Source organism: Salmo trutta, chromosome 10, assembly GCF_901001165.1.
Source record: "Salmo trutta chromosome 10, fSalTru1.1, whole genome shotgun sequence".
In the NCBI taxonomy this organism is placed as follows: Eukaryota; Metazoa; Chordata; class Actinopteri; order Salmoniformes; family Salmonidae; genus Salmo; species Salmo trutta.
This window is the reverse complement of record NC_042966.1, coordinates 39,268,067-39,287,528: the sequence shown is the minus strand read 5'-3', so window position 1 is coordinate 39,287,528 and position 19,462 is coordinate 39,268,067. Positions and strand designations below refer to the sequence as shown.

Here is a 19,462-nt window from a genome sequence, read left to right as displayed (position 1 = left end):
CCCCTATACTACCACCAGGTTAATGACCCCTATACTACCACCAGGTTAATGACCCCTATACTACCACCAGGTTAATGACCCCCTATACTACCACCAGGTTAATGACCCCTATACTACCACCAGGTTAATGACCTGACCCCTATACTACCACCAGGTTAATGACCCCTATACTACCACCAGGTTAATGACCCCCTATACTACCACCAGGTTAATGACCCCCTATACTACCACCAGGTTAATGACCCCTATACTACCACCAGGTTAATGACCCCCTATACTACCACCAGGTTAATGACCCCTATACTACCACCAGGTTAATGACCCCTATACTACCACCAGGTTAATGACCCCTATACTACCACCAGGTTAATGACCCCTATACTACCACCAGGTTAATGACCCCTATACTACCACCAGGTTAATGACCCCTACTACCACCAGGTTAATGACCCCTATACTACCACCAGGTTAATGACCCCTATACTACCACCAGGTTAATGACCCCTATACTACCACCAGGTTAATGACCCCTATACTACCACCAGGTTAATGACCCCTATACTACCACCAGGTTAATGACCCCCTATACTACCACCAGGTTAATGACCCCTATACTACCACCAGGTTAATGACCCCCTATACTACCACCAGGTTAATGACCCCTATACTACCACCAGGTTAATGACCCCCTATACTACCACCAGGTTAATGACCCCCCTATACTACCACCAGGTTAATGACCCCCTATACTACCACCAGGTTAATGACCCCCTATACTACCACCAGGTTAATGACCCCTATACTACCACCAGGTTAATGACCCCTATACTACCACCAGGTTAATGACCCCTATACTACCACCAGGGTAATGACCTAACTGACCCCAGGTAGGTAAGCCCCTAACCACCAGGTTATGGCCCCCTATACTACCACCAGGTTAATGACCCCTATACTACCACCAGGTTAATGACCCCCCTATACTACCACCAGGTTAATGACCCCTATACTACCACCAGGTTAATGACCCCCTATACTACCACCAGGTTAATGACCCCTATACTACCACCAGGTTAATGACCCCTATACTACCACCAGGTTAATGACCTGACCCCCTATACTACAGTAGCAACGCTAAGGTCGTGGGTTCAATTCCTGGCTGCAAAAATATGTATTTGCACTGTAATGTAAGTCACTTAGGATCAAAGTGTCTGCTAAGTGGCAGACTGTGTTACACGGCTACAATAATAGCCTCCACTTCTAACGTCACACTCACCATATATCTCACTATCTAAAAGGCCAGGCAGTGAGGTCTCTCTAGCAAGCCCCTGTGTTCGGCTGCACCAATACCTCCAGTTACAGCAGAGCTCCAGAGGTTAAACAATCGGAAACATGTGCAGTACATAAATATCTCCCGACGATAGCGATCTCAGAGAGGAAATGGAATTGCATAGAGAGTTAGTTAACACAGGATATAACCAGATGATGTAATGAACAGAATAAGGCTCTGTTACATTCTATCCCTCTGGTTTAACAAGTCTAATGAGAACAGCAGCAGTCATAGAAATAGAATCCGCTGAACAGATTAAAGAGCACCTTACATTGACTTAAATGGGGATGCTGGTTCTAGAATCCCTAGAACAGACAAAGCCTCTGACATTGACTTGAATGGGGATGGTGGTTCTAGAATCCCTAGAACAGACAAAGCCTCTGACATTGACTTGGATGGGGAAATCTTGTTCAAGGGATTCTACTTCTACTGCAGCAGTAGCTGTGTGCAGCAGACTTATCAGCAGTAAGGGCCTCTAACACATCTCTATCACCTCTTTACCTTGGGGTCAACACAGGACTGGAGTCTACCAGAAGAGAAGACTAGCTAGGGAGAGAGAGAGGGATGGATGGATGTTGAAGGTTGGGTGGGCGGGTGGAGGCATGGATGAATGGAGGGACGGACGGACGGGTGGGTGGGAGGGTTGGTGGATGGACGGACACAGACAGAGAGAGACGTCTTAAGAACAGACTAACGGGTCAAGAAAACAAACAAGTCTCTTGTGGTAAACAAACTATAACCAGCCACTATGAGGCCAACAACAACCACGTGTGAGTTCAAATACTATTTAAAATCATTTAAAATACTTCAGCTGTGCTTGCATGAGCAGTCGAACCAACAGAATACTCCCCGAGGAGTAAACCCCGCCCACCTGACAAGCTAAGGGAAACGCTCAAATTATTTGAAAGATTTCACATAGTATTTGAACCCAGGTTTGACAACAACCATCCCCTCCTGTGGATAATGAACACTTGTTTCTGCTCTATGTAACTCGTAATGATCTCTTGGTTTCCCAAATGGTAACCTATTCCCTATATAGTGCAATACTTTTGACCACGACCCATAGGTCTCTGGACAAACGTAGTGCACTATGTAGGGAATAGGGTGCCATTTGGGTTACATTGCCCTGCTCTGTTTGGGATTTGCATGCAATAAAAATGTAGGGGGCAGAAAAAACAAAAAGCTTTGAGAAATAATTCAAACCATTTGTGTGTATGTGAGAGGAGAGATGAGAGGAGTTTTGTTTGAATAAATTGGCCGTATGAAAATTGAGATGATGTGCAACGTGTTATCTCATGATCTGGCGTAAGATGGCCTCACACCAGATGAGAAGCTAAGAGTAAGAGAACAAGACCCCTGCCTGCAACAGCCAATCATATGCCAGCTTGCATGTGACAAGTTTTACAGAGCAGACAGAGGAAAACAACTGCAGAGCTTTTCTGAGGAGGAGATACTTGGCATGATGTAATCAACCAGAGGCACAATAATGAAGGTCAAAACAACAGCTAATTCACTTCTAGTTGGAGTAGCAGTAGTAGTGGGAAGCTTTAGGTAAGTGAGGTTTGTCAGACAAATTCAAGATCGCATCCTTAGTGGAAAGTAAACATCCATTCATTTGATATTACTTGGTGGGATGTTCGGAACATCCAATGCAATTTGTAATTGATCATGTTTTGATATACATTTTTTTATGTAACCTTTATTTTAACAGGGAAGACATATTGAGACCTGCGTATACCACATGACCAAAAGTATATGGACACCTCCTCGTCAAATATCTCATTCCCAAATCATGGGCATTAATATGGAGTTGGTCCCCCCCCTTTGCTGCTATAACAGCCTCCACTCTTACGGGAAGGCTTTCCACTAGATATCGGAACATTCCTGCGGGGACATGCTTTCATTCAGCCACAAGAGCATTAGTGAGGTCTGGCACTGATGTTGGGCGATTAGGCCTGGCTCGCAGTCTGCATTCCAATTCATTCCAAAGGTGTTCAAAGGGGCTGAGGTCAGGGCTCTGTGAAAACCAGTCAAGTTCTTCCATACTGATCTTGGCAAACCATTTCTGTATGGACCTCGCTTGTGCATGGGGGCATTGTTATGCTGAAACAGGAAAGGGCCTTCACCAAACTGTTGCCACAAAGTTAGAAGCACATGTTCGTCTAGAATGTCATTGTATGCTGTAGTGTTAAGTTTTCCCTTCACTGGAACTAAGGGACCTAGCCCAAACCATGAAAAACAGCCCCAGACCATTATTTCTCCTCCACCAAACTTTACAGTTGGCACTATGCATTGGGGCAGGTAGCGTTCCCCTGGCATCCGGCAAACCCAGATTTGCCCGTTGGACTGCCAGATGGTGAAGCGTGATTTACCACTCCACAGAATGTGTTTCCACTGTCCAATGGCAGCAAGTTTTACACCACTCCAGCCGATGTTTGGCATTGAGCATGGTGATTTTAGGCTCATGTGCGGCTGCCTTGGAAACCCATTACATGAATCTCCCGACGAACAGTACTTGTGCTGACGTTGCTTCCAGAGGCAGTTTGGAACTCGGTAGTGAGTCTTACAGACGATTCTTCAGCACTCGACGGTCCCGTTCTGTGAGCTTGTGTGGCCTACCACTTCACGGCTGAGACGTTGTTGCTCCTCAATGTTTCCACTTCACAATAACAGCACTTACAGTTGAGCGGGGCAGCTCTAGCGGGGCAGAAATTTGACAAACTGACTTGTTGGAAAGCTGGCATCCTATGACGATGCCTCGTTGAAAGTCACTCAGCTCTTTAGTAAGGCAATTCTACTGCCAATGTTTGTCTATGGAGATTGCATGACTGTGTGCTCGATTTTATACACCTGTCAGCAACGGGTGTGGCTGAAATATCCAAATCCCCTCATTTTAAGGGGTGTCCACATACTTTTGTATATATAGTGTATCTTTTTCAAATGCACTCTGTATGATACAACATAAATATATACGTTATACACAAAATATATATTTTGAACAAAAATATAAACGCAACATGTAAATTGTTTGTCCCATGTTTCATGAACTGCAAAAAAGATCCCAGAAATGTTCCATATGCACAAAAAGCTTATTTCTCTCAAATTCTGAGCACAAATTTGTTTAGATTCCTGTTAAAGAGCATTTATCCTTTGCCAAGATAATCCATCCACCTGACAGGTGTGGCATATCAAGAAGCTGATTAAACAGCATGATCATTACACAGGTGCACCTTGTGCTGGGGACAATAAAAGGCCATTCTAAAATGTGCAGTTTTGTCACACAACACGATGCCACAGCTATCTCAAGTTTTGAGGGAGCGTGCTATTGGCGTGCTGACTGCAGAAATGTCCACCAGAGCTGTTGCCAAAGAATTTCATGGTCTTTTCTCTACCTCCGAAATCGTTTTAGAGAATTTGGCAGTACATCCAACAAGCCTCACAACCGCAGGCCAAGTGTAACCACGCCAGCCCAGGACCTCCACATCCGGCTTCTGAAAACGGACAGCTGATGAAACTGTAGGTTGGCACAACCAAAGAATTTCTGCACAACTGTGAGAAACCATCTCAGGGAAGCTCACCTGCGTGCTCGTCATCCTCACCAAGGTCTTGACCTGACTGCAGTTTGGTGTTGAAACAAACAATAGATTAGGGCCAAATGAATACATTTCAATTGACTGTTTTCCTTATATGAACTGTAACTCAGTAAAACCTTTGAAATTGTTGCATGTTGCGTTTATATTTTTGTTCAGTGTATAGATACACATTAAAATACAAAAACACAGTCATGGGAAGCAAAAATGAAACATCACAAATTACCCAGAAAAGTTACATTCCACAAATAAGTCCCAATCAATACTTTAAATTGCCCGAACGGCACCAGAACATCAAGATTAAATCTATTTTGAATTTTGTTTCAGCAGTACGATATATTAAAACTAAAAGCAGATTTACCTAGCTCGTTGGAATCCCAAGGAACCTGAATATTTAACCTGTCCTGTGAACGGGTTAGTCAACTCAGGTATCTATACTTCAACAGCAAACTTAGATAAGACTGAAGTTTATGAAGTAGTGCCTAGTAAACAGAAAGGGAGTAATGTAGAGATCTAACGGACTTTAACTTCTCAGGGCTACGTGGACCTGCGGGACACAGCCAGTGAAATATCAGGGCGGCAAATTCAAAAACAACAAAATGTCATAATTCAGCTTTCTAAAACATACAACTATTTTACACCATTTTAAAGATGCACTTCTCCTTGATGTAACCACATTGTCCGATTTCAAAAAGGCTTTACAGCGAAAGCAAAACATTAGATTATGTTAGGAGAGTACATAGACAAAAATAATCACACAGCCATTTTCCAAGCAAGGACATGTGTCAATAAAACCCAAAACACAGCTAAATGAAGCACTAACCTTTGACGATCTTCATCAGATGACACGCCTAGGACATTATGTTACACAATACATGTATGTTTTGTTCGATAAAGTTCATATTTATATCCAAAAACAGCATTTTACATTGGCGCGTGATGTTCAGGAAATGTATTCCCACCAAAACGGCCTGTGAATGTGCACAACAATTTACAAAAATACTCATCATAAACGTTGACAAAATATATAACAATTATTTAAAGAATTATAGATAGACTACTCCTGGATGCAAACGCTGTGTCAGATTTTAAAATAGCTTTATGGAGAAAGCACATTTTTCAATATTCTGAGTACATAGCTCAGCCATCACAGTGAGCTATACAGACACCCGCCAAGTTCGGGGCAACCTAAAGTCAGAATTAGTATTAGAAATATTCTCTTACCCTTGCTGATCTTCGTCAGAATGCACTCCCAGGACTGCTACTTTCACAAGAAATGTTGTTTTTGTTCCAAATAATCCATATTTATGTCCAAATACCTCCGTTTTGTTCATGCATTCAGAGCACTATCCAAAGGCATAACGCGCGAGTGCGGTACCAGAGACGAAAAGTTAACGTAAAATTGCGATAATATTCCAACCAATATTCCAACAATAGCGTATTCATTCAAGGAGAAAAAGAAGGAACAGCGTGCTCGCGTGACCGCGCATATCCAATCCCTTTGTTGCCAGGCAGTCCACTGAGTAACTGAGCTCCTATTATCTGCCCAGTGACAGGAGAAGGCTCAAACCACTTTCTGAAGGCTTTAGACAGCCAATGGAAGCCTTAGAAAGTGCAACGTAACCCCACAGATACTGTAGTTTCGAAAGGGACTAGAAAGAAGAACTACAATTCTCAGATCCTGCACTTCCTGGTTGACTTTTTCTCATGTTTTTGCCTGCCATATGAGTTCTGTTATACTCACAGACACCATTCAAACAGAGAAACTTCAGAGTGTTTTCTATCCAAATCTACTAATAATATGCATATTCTAGATTCTTGGCCAGAGTAGTAACCTGTTTAATTTGGGTACGTTTTTCATCCGGCTGTGAAAATACTGCCCCCTACACCCCAACAGGATAATGAAGTCCAGAAAACCTTTTGATACAGGATACAGTGGTGAGTATCAAAACTGTCACCTGTAACAACAAAGAGCACTATGGTAGATGGCATCCAAAGGTTCAAGAGTAGTAGTAGCTGCACTTTGACAAATAATTTCACCATAATCAAGATCGTTATCAGGATATTAGAGGGATTTAGTTACATTAACAAAATCTAAGGTCTCCATATTTGTGTCCGTCTCTCACAAACATTCCCGATTTATCAAAAATCTAAACCAATATTTTTTTTACATTTGATCATAGTCGACAACTGCACAATTCTTTGACACCCTGCTTTCTCCTCCCTGTGGATGACAGTAGACTAATAGATTAACCCTATACAGTGCATTCGGGGAAGTATTCAGACCCCTTCACTTTTTCCACATTTTGTTACGTTACAACTGTATTCTAAAATGGATAAAAAATAAAACAATCCTCATCAATCTACACACATTTCCCCACAAAAATACAATAAAAAAACAAAACGTACCTTACTTACATAAGCATTCAGACCCTTTGCTACGAGACGCGAAATTGAGCTCAGGTGCATCCTGTTTCCGTTCACCATTCTTGAAATGTTTCTACAAATTGATTAGAGGTGACCAAGAACCCGTTGGTCAGAGTTTCTCTGTGGAGATGGGAGAATCTTCCAGAAGGACAACCATCTCTGCAGCACTCCACCAATCAGTCCTTTATGTTAGAGTGGCCAGACAGAAGCCACTCCTCAGTAAAAGGCACAAGACAGCCTGGTTGGAGTTTGCCAAAAGGCACCTAAAGGACTCTCAGACCTAAGGAAACAAGATTCTCTCGTCTGATGAAACCAAGATTGAAGTCTTTGGTCTGAATGCCAAGCGTCACGTCTGGAGGAAACCTAGGCACCATCCCTACAGTGAAGCATGGTGGTGGTAGCATCATGCTGTGGGGATGTTTTTCAGCAGCAGGGACTGGGAGACTAGTCAGGATCAAGGGAAAGATGAACGGAGCAAAGTACAGAGAGATCATTGATGAAATCCTTCTCCAGAGCACTCAGGACCTCAGACTGGTGCGAAGGTTCACCCTTCAACATGACAACGACCCTAAGCACACAGCCAAGACAACGCAGGAGTGGTTTCGGGACAAGTCTCTGAAAGTCCTTGAGTGGCCCAGCCAGAGCCCGGACTTGAACCCGATTGAACATCTCCGGAGAGACCTGAAAGGTCTTAATACTTATGTAAATATGATATTTCTGGATTTTAATATATTTGCAAAAAAAATCTAAAACCTGTTTTGCTTTGTCATTAAGGGGTATTGTGTGTAGATTCATGAGGGGGGAAAAATAACATTTTAATCAATTTTAGAATAAGGCTGTAACGTAACAAAATCTGGAAAAAGTCAAGAAGTCTGAATACTTTCTGAATGCACTGTACAAGACAGCCAACTCACTGGGAAACATGACTAGGCCTATACTGTATATTCCCTGGACTGTGGGAAGACGATAATAAAAGCTAGTGGGCTCTGCCAAGCCAATACACTGTAGATAAGACAAGAGGAGGAGTCAGAGAGAACAGGGAGAAACCAGCAGCAGGCAGCAAGGGGCCTCAAAGCTCCACTAGATCATAATTGGGCAGGAAAGGCATCATAAGGGCCCGGGGCCTCAGAAATAGGGTCTCAGGGTATCAGAGTCTCAGAATCCCCCAGCGGTGTGGTGTGTGGTGTTAAACTTCTACAGTACCAGTCACGATCTACCTCCCAAATCACACCCTATTCCCTTTACAGTGCTCTAGTTTTAAACAGAGCTCTATAGGACCTGGTCGAAAGTAGTGCACTATATGGAGAACAGTGTGCCATTTGAGACGCAAATGTCTTCTTCTCCAGCAAGAACAAGTTCACTCTTCCTGTGCTCGCTTCTCTTCTTCTTCTCCTGCTGTGCCAGATATACACTGGCTTCAGACACCAGCCGAACTCAGGCCACTACTGATCTACAGCTCAGGTAACTATTGATCTGTTCCCAGCAGTAACTGTTGATCTGCTCCCTGCAGTAACTGTTGATCTGCTCCCAGCAGTAACTGTTGATCTGTTCACAGCAGTAACTGTTGATCTGTTCCCAGCAGTAACTGTTGATCTGTTCCCTGCAGTAACTGTTGATCTGCTCCCAGCAGTAACTATTGATCTGTTCCCAGCAGTAACTATTGATCTGCTCCCAGCAGTAACTGTTGATCTGTTCCCAGCAGTAACTGTTGATCTGTTCCCAGCAGTAACTATTGATCTGTTACCAGCAGTAACTATTGATCTGTTCCCAGCAGTAACTATTGATCTGTTCCCAGCAGTAACTGTTGATCTGTTCCCAGCAGTAACTGTTGATCTGCTCCCAGCAGTAACTGTTGATCTGCTCCCAGCAGTAACTGTTCCACTGCTCCCAGCAGTAACTATTGATCTGCTCCCAGCAGTAACTATTGATCTGTTCCCAGCAGTAACTATTGATCTGCTCCCTGCAGTAACTATTGATCTGCTCCCAGCAGTAACTGTTGATCTGTTCCCAGCAGTAACTGTTGATCTGCTCCCAGCAGTAACTATTAATCTGCTCCCAGCAGTAACTGTTGATCTGCTCCCAGCAGTAACTATTGATCTGCTCCCAGCAGTAACTATTGATCTGCTCCCAGCAGTAACTATTGATCTGTTCCCAGCAGTAACTGTTGATCTGCTCCCAGCAGTAACTATTGATCTGCTCCCAGCAGTAACTATTGATCTGTTCCCAGCAGTAACTGTTGATCTGTTCCCAGCAGTAACTATTGATCTTCTCCCAGCAGTAACTATTGATCTGCTCCCAGCAGTAACTATTGATCTGCTCCCAGCAGTAACTATTGATCTGCTCCCAGCAGTAACTATTGATCTGTTCCCAGCAGTAACTGTTGATCTGCTCCCAGCAGTAACTATTGATCTGTTCCCAGCAGTAACTGTTGATCTGTTCCCAGCAGTAACTGTTGATCTGCTCCCAGCAGTAACTGTTGATCTGCTCCCAGCAGTAACTATTGATCTGCTCCCTGCAGTAACTATTGATCTGCTCCCTGCAGTAACTGTTGATCTGCTCCCAGCAGTAACTGGTGATCTGTTCCCAGCAGTAACTGTTGATCTGCTCCCAGCAGTAACTATTGATCTGTTCCCAGCAGTAACTATTGATCTGCTCCCTGCAGTAACTATTGATCTGCTCCCAGCAGTAACTATTGATCTGCTCCCAGCAGTAACTGTTGATCTGTTCCCAGCAGTAACTGTTGATCTGTTCCCAGCAGTAACTATTCCTCATAATACATCTCCTCGAACTCTGGGTTGGTGTGTCTGTGTGTCATTTTGTGTCTGAATACTTGTTAAGATGCTCTATACCAGACCAACAGGCTGGCCCCTGGGGAATGATTCTAGTTTTTGGTCAAAAAAGAATGTAAAATCCCCAGGAATTCAGTGATTTAAAAAAAAAATCTATTTAATTAATTTAGGAGTCTGTTCCTAAGTATTCCAACAAAAAGAAAAAAAATGCACTTACTGTATGTGATCGTTTGTTATATTAAAATACAATCTCTTTTTGGGCTTAGTTGTCGTCAATTTGCAGTGTATGAAATATTATGATTATTTTCTTGCCCCTCGACCGTTCACTCCGACAAAAATCATCCGACGGCTAATTCTAGTTGCTTACCCCTGCTCTATGGGTCTCTCACTGTGTTTCCATGGCACTACCACCCTCTTTTAACCCTGGCAATTTCAAATATTTCATGGTTCAATCCTGGAGATCCGGAAGCCGGCCCATCAGCTGTAGATTACAGTGGTTATCCTGGGCTCCTCTGGCGACTGCTGGAGACATGCTGGCTCTCAAAGTGCCACTATGACTCTCTTACAGACAGGCCAGGAGAGAGAGAGGGAGAGAGAGAGAGAGAGAGAGAGAGTAGTTGAGAGATACTGTGGATGTACAGTACAATACTGTGAGTCGTTGTTGTTTTTATTGAGTTGTCCTCTTGGCCAGGTCTCCCTTGTAAAAGAGGTCTTCTGACCAATGGGACTTCCTGGATGCCACTTATATGTATACAGTGAGACGTAGGAGGGGTGATATTAGGGATGATTTTAATATATCCAGGCTTCTGTAACATCTTGTAACGGTACTTCATGTGATCTACTATTCAATTTAAAAAAACAACCGCAGACACATTTAGTGATCCAGCTCAGCTAATGCGTTGGTATGACTCATATTGACTGTTCATCACATCACACACAGAAGGTCAACCTGCTACTCCAGCACTGAACACAGCAGAGCAGGCCTGTGATTCATCACCACAGATACTCAAGTAACAGTCAGTGGTGAAAGACAAGAAGAACAGCTTTTTTTCCTCTCAGGTGAAAACATGATGTTTGTTCTGCTTCACTGAGAATGATGCCTCTGTACTTCGCAGGCTAGGTGTGCATCCCAAATCACACCCTATTCCCTAACATAGTGCTGTATTTTTGACCTGATCAAAACCAATGCATTATGTATATTGAATAGGGTGTGATTTGGGATGCAGACTAGGGGTCCTGCCCTGGTTGGATTCTCATGGTGTAAACCAAGGTTCTCAAACTGGCTGCCCAGAGACCACATCAAGCCCACTAGCTGCTTTCTTGTGGCCCCAGACTGATATGTAACTTGGGATCCTAAGTGGCGCAGCGGTGTAAGACACTGCATCGCAGTGTCACTACAGACCTGGGTTCGATCCCGGGATGTATCACAACCAGGCCGGGGTTGGGAGTCCCATAGGCCGGCGCACAATTGGACCAGTGTTGTCCGGGTTAGGGGAGGATTTGGCATGGGTAGGCCGTCATTGAAAATAAGAATTTGTTCTTAACTGACTTGCCTAGTTAAATAAAATAAAAATTCCTATACGGAATCAGACCTCCCAGCTGGACATCTTCAGGCCATGGTGTAAACACAGGGAGGTTAATGAGGAGAGAGAGAGAAAAAGAGAAAAAGAGAGAGAGCTCTAGAAGATGAGGGTGTTTCAGCTATAATCTGTCTTCCACATCTCTTTGTTTTAGCCAGTGAGACGTGCCGACCGGCCGACCGGCCGACCGGCCGACCTACAAGATATTTCCCCAAGCTACTGTTGTGAGAACCAGAAGCACATCTCTAGACCACTGTGGGTGAGCTGTCAAGGGGAAATTCTCTCTCTCTCTCTCTCTTTTTCTTCGCAAGGAGAACCCCCCCCCCGTCATCCCCTCAGGGGTCTTGAGTAAACTTCCCATCACCTACACACACTACTGACTGGCAGGCAGAGAGCACATCACTCTGCACATCACTGTGGCGATATAAAACCACAGGCCTCTGCGTGGAGATAAGGCTTCCTAGCAGTCAGTGGAACAGACAACGCCAGGATGATGAATCATACTGCTGGAGAAGTTGCAGAAGAGAAGAGAAAACACCAGCATAATATTGACCCTTATATCTATCCAGACCTGGGTTTAAGTACTATTTGAAATCATTTCAAATACTTTAGCTGTAATTGGTTGAGTTGTTGACTTCCCTGTTGCAATGAAACCCTGCCCACATGACACTCCATGCAGACTAGAGCAAACACTACAAAGTATCAGAAAGATTTAAAATAGTATTTGAACCCAGGCCTGATATTTCCCTGTATCTCTATCTCTTCTCAGTGTCCGCCTTTTCCACCCAGAAACCCACTTCAGCTGTCCTGGAAAATTCCTTAACCCCCCCACTGATCCTACCCCCCCACCCCACACAGATGGAGAGAAAGAGAGAACACGGCTGGGAGCCAAAATGCAAGATAAACCACACAGACAATATTATGTGGGGAAACATTCCTAAAATAGGACACGGGCATACCACAGAGGGGGAAAGTAGACGAAGAAGAAATCTCTTGAAGTGTCATACTCTCTTTTCATAGCCCAGGGAGCAATGGGATCACTTGGGCTAAATGCTGTTTAAAAACAGCTTGAAGACTAGAATGATGACGGGTTCCTTCGCCAGGGCAGGGTATAGTAATAAGATAGACGTACGCTCTTCTCCCCCTTTTGTTAAATGGCTCGCCTATTGAGTATTCAATTGCAATGGTGGGTGGCTTCTCGTTTGGGAGATGGGCTTTGGCCCACATAAAATAAGCTCCTCCTGAGAGCAGAGGAGTCTGGAGGTGCTGGATGGATTGGACAGGGATGGAAGGCATGGGGAGCTCCTATATGAGCTCCCATATGGGGGAGATGGGCTGTAGGACTATAAAGACAGAAATTTAAATTGGTTGTGGAGCATAACCCTAAAGCCTCTTCATCTGTAGTAGCATTGCAGTTTGTTTAATGAGGGAAGCACATTTCTAAACTGATTCAAGCGCTGTGCTGTCTGATATGTTGCCGTTTGACTCATCCTGCTCTCTGATGCTGCCGCCCACATTTAGGGCTGAACAAAAAGAGCCCAATTACCAGGAACTATCTAAATCGAACCGCAATTAATCACTGTGGCTTATGACACATCAGTTAGTGTGATTCATTTGCTCTCAATTAATCATTTCATTTGTCTATCTATGATATGGCTAAATGCGTCCCAAATTGGAACCTTATTCCCTTTTTAGGTCACAACTTTTGACCCCATAAGGCTCCCATAGGGCTCTGGTCAAATAGAGTGCACTATATAGGGCGCCTTGGTCAAAAGTAGTGCACTATATAGATGGCCCTGGTCAAAAGTAGTGCACTATATAGGGGATAGCATAGCTATTTGGGACGCACACCACAATACAAATCCATCTTGATGGTATGCTCAAATGGCAAAACCAAAGTGTGGAATAATTTTACATTTCATGGCAAATGAATCCTCTGGCATGTGGTTGTTTTTTTGGGGGCAGTAATTACTCCCTCATTGGAAATTAATTAGCTGTGGCTATTAAACGGAGAGGAATGGTAATGTCCTGGAGGGTTTCATGTCAGGAGAGAGGAGAGGGGAGGAGAGGTGAGGTGAGGAAAGAGGAGAGGAATGGTAATACCCTGGAGGGCTTCATGTCAGGTAGCTAGTCAGGAGAGAGGAGGAGAGGAGAGAGGAGAGGAGAGGACTCAATTAGGCCTATGCTGTGTTCAGGTTATCACACTACATTTTAAGTGGAGCAGGATGTGCTGCTGTCTGCTGTCTGACTGAACGCATTCACACATCCTCCATCTCTCTATCCTCACCATCCGCCGTCTAGCTCTATGTCAGTGGCCCCAGCCATAGACACACAGGCAGCTCTTTGGTTTAGTGTGTGTGTGTGTGTTTGGGCTAAACCAGAACAGAGCAGAGTCAGACACTCACTACACTATGTCCCAAAAAGGGCAGTAATTACAGAGGTTGTTATATAAGTGAGAGAGAGGAAAAAGGAGAGAGAGAGAGTTACAGCAGCAGCACAATCTCCCAGTACCTAGAGCAGGAACTCCCTCGGTTCACACACACATTCCAACATCCGCAGCAGGTAATACACTGACAGGCAGGCGCACGCGCACACACACACACCACACACACACCACACCAACTGCAGCAGCAGGTAACAAAACACACTGCTAAGAAAAGTCTAAATGGAATCCTCTGATGTCACCCCATTGAAGTTGGAATTTAAAACGGTTAGGGTTAAGGGTAGGGATGTCCCAAATCTGACGTCACCCCATTGAAGTTGGAATTTAAAACAGTTAGGGTTAGGGTTAAGGGTAGGGATGTCCCAAATCTGATGTCACCTCATTGAAGTTGGAATTTAAAACGGTTAGGGTTAAGGGTAGGGATGTCCCAAATCTGACGTCACCCCATTGAAGTTGGAATTTAAAACGGTTAGGGTTAGGGTTAAGGGTAGGGATGTCCCAAATCTGATGTCACCTCATTGAAGTTGGAATTTAAAACAGTTAGGGTTAGGGTTAAGGGTAGGGAATGAAATCACTCAGTGACACTTAATTCATACAGCAAGAAGCTGAGAATAAAGGAGCTTCATCTATTGAGAGTGTGTGAGCCGAGGAGAGTAGAGGAGGCAGGCAGGCAGGCAGGCAGGCAGGCAGGCAGGCAGGCAGGCAGGCAGGCAGGCAGGCAGGCAGGCAGGCAGGCAGGCAGGCAGGCAGGCAGGCAGGCAGGCAGGCAGGCAGACAGACAGACAGACAGACAGACAGACAGACAGACAGACAGACAGACAGACAGACAGACAGACAGACAGACAGACAGACAGACAGACAGACAGACAGACAGACAGACAGACAGACAGACAGACAGACAGACAGACAGACAGACAGACAGACAGACAGACTACTTTTTACCCGAGCCCAATGATCCTTGGTCAAAAGTAGTGCACTACGTAGGGAATAGGGAGCCTTTTTTTTAAGGAATGTTTTCTTGAATTTTCAACCCTAACCAGGGATGATGTTAACAGATGCTTAATGGATCAGATTTCAGGGAAAGGTGGGATACCTAGTCAGATGTACAACTGAATGCCTTCAACTGAAATGTCTTCCGCATTTAAACCAACCCCTCTGAATCAGAGAGATGCGGGGGGGAAATACTTACTTTGACTTGTTCTCCAGAACATTATGAAACAGTATTGTTTCACAAAAATCATTACACAGCTCTTTCAGCACCAGCCAACCTTATAGTGATCTCCCGTCATTAAACTGTAATGACAGGAGGTGTTACACCAGCTACTGTAGCTACCCAGCCCAAAATACAGAACGTTTGCAAAATGTACACAAACCCGACCACACTTACAGAGACAAGAGTTGTTCCTTACAGCAATTACTATGGAGAAAAGTAAGGGGGCATACTGCATGCAGACAGAGGTCGTTGTGTTTGGAGCTTGTGAGAGGAGGGAAAAAAAGAAGAAAAGCTGAAGTCAGCAAAAGCAATAAATCCTGTGTCTGTACACACCGGCCATTACTACATCTAACTGTAGCCTAGTGATGGACTACATACACCGGCCATTACTACATCTAACTGTAGCCTAGTGATGGACTACATACACCACCCATTACTACATCTAACTGTAACCTAGTGGTGAACTACATACACCGGCCATTACTACATCTAACTGTAGCCTAGTGATGGACTACATACACCACCCATTACTACATCTAACTGTAACCTAGTGATGGACAACATACACCACCCATTACTACATCTAACTGTAACCTAGTGATGGACTACATACACCGGCCATTACTACATCTAACTGTAGCCTAGTGATGGACTACATACACCGGCCATTACTACATCTAACTGTAGCCTAGTGATGGACTACATACACCACCCATTACTACATCTAACTGTAACCTAGTGGTGAACTACATACACCGGCCATTACTACATCTAACTGTAGCCTAGTGATGGACTACATACACCACCCATTACTACATCTAACTGTAGCCTAGTGGTGGACTACATACACCGGCCATTACTACATCTAACTGTAACCTAGTGGTGGACTACATACACCGGCCATTACTACATCTAACTGTAACCTAGTGGTGGACTACATACACCGGCCATTACTACATCTAACTGTAACCTAGTGGTGGACTACATACACCGGCCATTACTACATCTAACTGTAACCTAGTGGTGGACTACATACACCGGCCATTACTACATCTAACTGTAACCTAGTGATGGACAACATACACCACCCATTACTACATCTAACTGTAACCTAGTGGTGGACTACATACACCACCCATTACTACATCTAACTGTAACCTCGTGGTGGACTACATACACCGGCCATTACTACATCTAACTGTAACCTAGTGATGGACTACATACACCACCCATTACTACATCTAACTGTAGCCTAGTGGTGGACTACATACACCACCCATTACTACATCTAACTGTAACCTAGTGGTGGACTACATACACCACCCATTACTACATCTAACTGTAGCCTAGTGGTGGACTACATACACCACCCAGTACTACATCTAACTGTAACCTAGTGGTGGACTACATACACCACCCATTACTACATCTAACTGTAACCTAGTGGTGGACTACATACACCACCCATTACTACATCTAACTGTAACCTAGTGGTGGACTACATACACCACCCATTACTACATCTAACTGTAGCCTAGTGGTGGACTACATACACCACCCATTACTACATCTAACTGTAACCTATTGGTGTGACAGTATGAAGTGAACACATGCACAGTGTGTGATTGTTGGAGCAAAGTCGCGCATCTCAATATCTGCGGTGTTTGTTTGTTCATTTCGCTGAGTCTACCTTTAAAATGAATGATCAAGGAAAACGTAACATGTACGCGAATAGTCTAAGTTATTATATTTCATTAATCCCTTCAATTTTGTTCAATATGGGAGAAAAAAACGGCATTTCCCAGAATGCATTAGTTCAACCCTCAAGTTGACCAAAACAAATTAAATGGTTGGTGGAAATATAATTAGCTATTCTAAGCACTAAGGTTAAACGAGTAACTCTATGAACATTGTTTCTGGAGAAAAGTGATATATTCTTTGGTATCTGGAAGTGTGACCTGTCAGATTCAATGAAACTCTCATGTTCTATGACTGAGTGGAATTTATTTGAATTCCACTGAATTAAATTCTACTTCCTGTCACTCAAACTCTAATTCTACATCCTGTGGGGTGTGGCCAATTCGATTTGAATTTCAACTCATGAGTTGAATGGGAGTCAATTCCAAAATTCTGAATTGAGCCCAAAACTGCTATAAAGTGCACAAGTTTTGACCTGGGCTCATAGGGCTGTGGTCAAAAGTAATGCACTATAAAGGGAACAGGATGCCATTTGGGACGTACATAGTGTGTGACCACAGCCTGACTTCCAACCAACTACTCACTTACACACAGACTGGAAAAAAATCTATAGATTAACTGGCATGAAATGGTGAATGATTACCCTGCTAATTCTTATCTGTCTCTATAGGCTGGTGGCTGGTGGCTAAGTAAATAGAGAGAGGGAGGGAGAGAGGGAAAGAGAGAGGGAAAGAGAGAGGGAAAGAGAGGGGGAGGGACAGAGGGAAAGAGAGAGGGGGAAGAGAGAGGGATAGAGAGACATTAGAGGGAGAGAGGGATAGAGAGACAGGAGAGGGGGAAACAGGCAGAGGGAGAGAGGGAAGGGGAGGGAGAGAGAGCGAGGGAGAGCGACAGGTGAGAGGGAAGAAGGTAATCCATTTTACTTTTAGCAAGGTGAGGACATAATGCTCCAATGTCTCCATCTCCATCTCTCTCCTGTCTAACTGTCTCCATCTCTATCTCTCTGCCTAACTGTCTCCATCTCTCTGCACTGCCTAACTGTCTCCATCTCTATCTCTCTGCCTAACTGTCTCCATCTCTCTGCCCTGCCTAACTGTCTCCATCTCCATCTCTTTGCCTAACTGACTCCATCTCTCTGCCCTGCCTAACTCTCTCCATCTCCATCTCTCTGCCTAATTGTCTCCAACTCTCTGCACTGCCTTACTGTCTCCATCTCTCTGCCTAATTGTCTCCAACTCCATCTCTCTGCCTAACTGTCTCCATCTCTCTGCCCTGCCTAACTGTCTCCATCTCTATCTCTCTGCCTAACTGTCTCCATCTCTCTGCACTGCCTAACTGTCTCCATCTCTATCTCTCTGCCTAACTGTCTCCATCTCTCTGCCCTGCCTAACTGTCTCCATCTCTCTGCCCTGCCTAACTGTCTCCATCTCCATCTCTCTGCCTAACTGTCTCCATCTCTCTGCCCTGCCTAACTGTCTCCATCTCTATCTCTCTGCCTAACTGTCTCCATCTCTCTGCCCTGCCTTACTGTCTCCATCTCTCTGCCTAACTGTCTCCATCTCTCTGCCCTGCCTAACTGTCTCCATCTCCATCTCTCTGCCTAACTGTCTCCAACTCTCTGCCCTGCCTAACTGTCTCCATCTCCATCTCTCTGCCTAACTGTCTCCAACTCTCTAGCTCAATAAGTCAATAGCGATGTGGTGTCGCTGACACAACCTCTTGAAAAACACGTTACACAACCACAGCCAGACGTCAGTCCACATTATTGGAATGTATGGCATGGTTGGAATTATTCCTGTAATAGTGAACAGCACACACACACACACACACACACACACACACACACACACACACACACACACACACACACACACACACACACACACACACACACACACCACTTCTCCGACACACTCCTTCTCTCTCCCCACTAAACCAGAACAATGTACTGTTGAACTGTGTAAACAGAACACATCAATCCAGGGGAATGCCTTTGACAAATGGCCCGTTTCACTCACCGTCTCGTTGCCAAACTATATGTCGACGTACAGCATTACCTTCATCATGGCCTCTTTGAAGAACTGGCTGATGAAAGCAGCCAAGAGGTTCAAGCCAAAGATCTTGTTGTTTTCAGACGTATGCTTCACCAGCTTCAGGTTTGACTCTGAGGACACAGTCAGGAAGAAACTCTGAAAACAACAGGAGATATAATATAATATATATATAAATAATATATATCTACACTAATGGTCAAAAGTTTTAGAACACCTACTCATTCAAGGTTGTTTTTTAAATTTCTACTATTTTCTACATTGTAGAATAATAATGAAAACATCAAAACTATGAAATAACACATATGGAATCATGTAGTAATCAAAAAAGTATTAAACAAATG

The 19,462-nt window shown here is 44.1% G+C and overlaps 1 long non-coding RNA gene across 1 annotated transcript in view; it reads right to left on the bottom strand.

The window, feature by feature from the left end:
• The window catches only part of LOC115201708 (uncharacterized), a 65,659-nt gene extending 46,438 nt beyond the window's left edge, over positions 1-19,221 (bottom strand). Inside the window, exon 1 of the long non-coding RNA XR_003879795.1 lies at positions 19,125-19,221. This is a non-coding gene — a long non-coding RNA (uncharacterized LOC115201708). The remainder of the gene's footprint in view (positions 1-19,124) is intronic.
• Positions 19,222-19,462: the final 241 nt, after the last annotated feature.